The sequence below is a fragment of the Rousettus aegyptiacus genome, unplaced genomic scaffold (assembly GCF_014176215.1).
Source record: "Rousettus aegyptiacus isolate mRouAeg1 unplaced genomic scaffold, mRouAeg1.p scaffold_m13_p_3, whole genome shotgun sequence".
Taxonomy (NCBI): domain Eukaryota; kingdom Metazoa; phylum Chordata; class Mammalia; order Chiroptera; family Pteropodidae; genus Rousettus; species Rousettus aegyptiacus.
In genome coordinates this window covers 99,484,381-99,487,351 of record NW_023416306.1, presented here as the reverse complement: position 1 = coordinate 99,487,351, position 2,971 = coordinate 99,484,381, and the positions used below count along the sequence as shown (strand labels likewise).

Sequence of the window (2,971 nt, the reverse complement as noted above, 5' to 3'; positions counted from 1 at the left end):
TCTCACAGTTCTGGAGGCTGGAAGTCCAAGTCCAGGTGCTGACGGAGTTGGCTTCTCTCAGCTTGCAGAAGGTTCCCTTCTTGTTGCCTCTTTATTTGGTCTTTCCTCTGTTCATGTAGGTCCCCAGTGTCTCTTCATGTGCCAAAATTCCCTTTTCCTATTAGAACACCAGTCAAATTGAACTAAAGCCCATGATTTGACTTCTTTTTAACTTAATTACCACTTTGAAGGCTTTATCTCCAAAAGTGCCATATTCTGAGGTGTTGGAGGTTAGGGCTTCAACAAATGAATTTTAAGGGGACACGATTCAGCCCGTAACACCATTTATATGTGTGTAGTGTGGAGAATGGATTGAAGTTGAGCAAGAGGAACAAGTTTGAGAAGCATTTTGATAGAGGATTGATAAGATCTAAGAGTGAGAAAGAGTCAAAGATGACTCCTAAATTTCTGGCTTCTGCATCTGAATGGATTGTGATGCAGTTTATCTAGATAAAGAACAGTGGAGAAAGAAAACAATAGTTTACGGGGGGTGGGGGGAGGAGATGATGAGTTCCGTTCTGTTCATGTTGAATTTGAGGTGTCTGTCAGACATCAATAGGAGCTGATGAGTAGATTGTTCACTGGAGAAGAAATCAGCTTCCATACTAGATAGAGCTGGTTATTATATAGATCAACCTCTATAATAGACAAAGTTTCTCTTACCTGTCCCTTATATTTTACTTTCTATGAAAAAAATCTGTAGCCCTTTTCAGAAAGGATGTGCTCTTGAAATCCTTAGAAATCTCTTCTCAAAATTTGCTAGGCTAAGGTTCAATAGCTACTTAAAGTTAACATTGCAGAATATTTCTTTAACCATTTTCCATAGTCAGCTTGACTTGTGACTGAATGTGCATAAAGAAATTGCCTAATGTTATTACCCTCTTCTTGAGAATAAAACTACACTTTTTATTTCTTTCCTGCATGCCGAAACTTAGTAAAGGATGAGGTCTTGCACTAAAAATGAAGTCTATAAAACTCTGACATAGATGGTAGAACAGAGGGTCTTTTTGTGGTAGCACAAAGTCCTAGGCAGTACAGTCCTGTGGAGACTTGGTGGCTGCTCAGTGGGATCAAGGGTGTAAATGGTGGATGGGGAGCAGAGAGGCAGTGTCAGGAGCAGAGAGGCCCTTGGGTCATGGTCTGTAGTGTCCTTGGAATGAAGACGGAGCCCTGGGGCAGTTGGATGCAAGCTGGAGCTAAGCCAGAGGTCAGGAAAGGGCTGGGTCAGTCCTGATAAAAGAGAGGTTTGTCAAGTGCCTCAAGGGCCAGGGAGGAGATGCTATCTTGCCAAAAGGTTCTGTAAGGAATTATGGTGACTAACCATCCTGGGTTTCCTGGAGCTGTGTGTTCCTGGGGTGAGGCACTTCCAGTTTTAAAACTAGGAACTAAGTCCTGGGGAAACTGGGGTGAGTTGGTTAACTATGAAAAGATTCTATGTTTACAGCCATGCTACCCTGAACATGCCCGATCCTGTCTGATCTCGGAAGCTAAGCAGGGCCGGGCCTTGTTAGTACTTGGATGGGAGACCACCTAGGAAGACCAGGTGCTGTAGGTAGGGGTGGAGGAGAAAGAAAAGATTCTAATAGGATCTTTGGTTCTTGAGCGGTCTCAGAAGAAATAACTTTAGCCTAAAGCAAATAAAAATGCATGATTAACTTACCATAATCTTAATAAAGGGACTACTACAATTTGCTTTATGTTTTAAAGAAATTAAATAATTTCTGTTTTTATTAAATTAAAGATCATTAGAGTGACTGAATGTTCCAGCTTGCTTGGGACAACCTCAGTTTTGCCTGTCGTACCACGTTATTCATAGTGGCCTCTTCATTCTCAAAAGTGTCCTATCTGTATGGCATATTTTATGTCACCCTATCTTTAATAAAATGGTCTTTCTAATTCTTAAACAAGAATACTATTTTGTGAATCTTGGCAAGGCAGGTTTAATCTGTACATCAAAATGTTTGACAGTATTCCTTTCAAGATGATTCAATATTTACTACTTTTAATAAATAAAATTTAAAAAATTAAAAAATTTTCTATTTGAAAGTATTTTACCGTAGTTCCACCTCTAAAATCAGAATTTATTACACACACACACACACACACACACACACACACACACACTGCCTCTTAATATTCCCTCTTAGTATAAAATAGAAATATTTATTATCAGAGAATAAATATAGAAACTATTTATGTGTGGTATCTAAATAAGTTGTATCCAACACAAACCTCTTCTCAGATTACAGACATAAGTTTGAATACTTTTCACATTTACTTATACCAATATTGAATGTTCATCCCCGCCTCTCATCCACATTTAATATCACCCACCCTTGCTTGGTTTTCATTTCAATGAATGTTATTGACCACTAGAGGGAGAAACAAGAAAAGCTTTGAAAATTTGGACAAATCTGAGAGGTTAAGTGCCAGCAGTAAAATATACTAACCGTAGTGAAATGTTCAAGGAAGGTACTAACAGACGCTTTCAGTTGTTGAGCTGTCAACATTATGAAATCCTGTAGAAATAATGTAATAAGAAGATGATGAGACTTCTCTAAAGCATATAGAACATGTTTTATGGTTGACCAGCTAAAATATAGTTTTGTTCAACTTATGCCTTTGCCCAAACAGTAAGTGCAATAAATAAACATATCTTATAAGGATGAATGACAAAAGGATTAACTGCTTCAGACTTCAAAGTTGGGAAAAGTGGTAGATAGGAAAAACACTATCATAATCAAAACAATTTATATTTTACACTAAGGGAATTTGACAATTAATATTTAAAATTATAGTTAAATACATAGAACAGACTGTTATAAAGTGACTAAAAATTCTAAGCAGCGGTGTATTCATCTCAAACTATTCAATATGTGGATTTATCAAGAGACAATATCTTCAACTCTGTTACTTTGCTACAAAATGTCTT

General features: G+C 37.5%; 1 pseudogene; it reads left to right on the top strand.

Annotated features, from left to right (window-relative positions):
• The first annotated feature begins 1,475 nt into the window (after window positions 1-1,475).
• LOC118600957 lies at window positions 1,476-1,594 on the top strand (annotated as a pseudogene).
• Window positions 1,595-2,971: the final 1,377 nt, after the last annotated feature.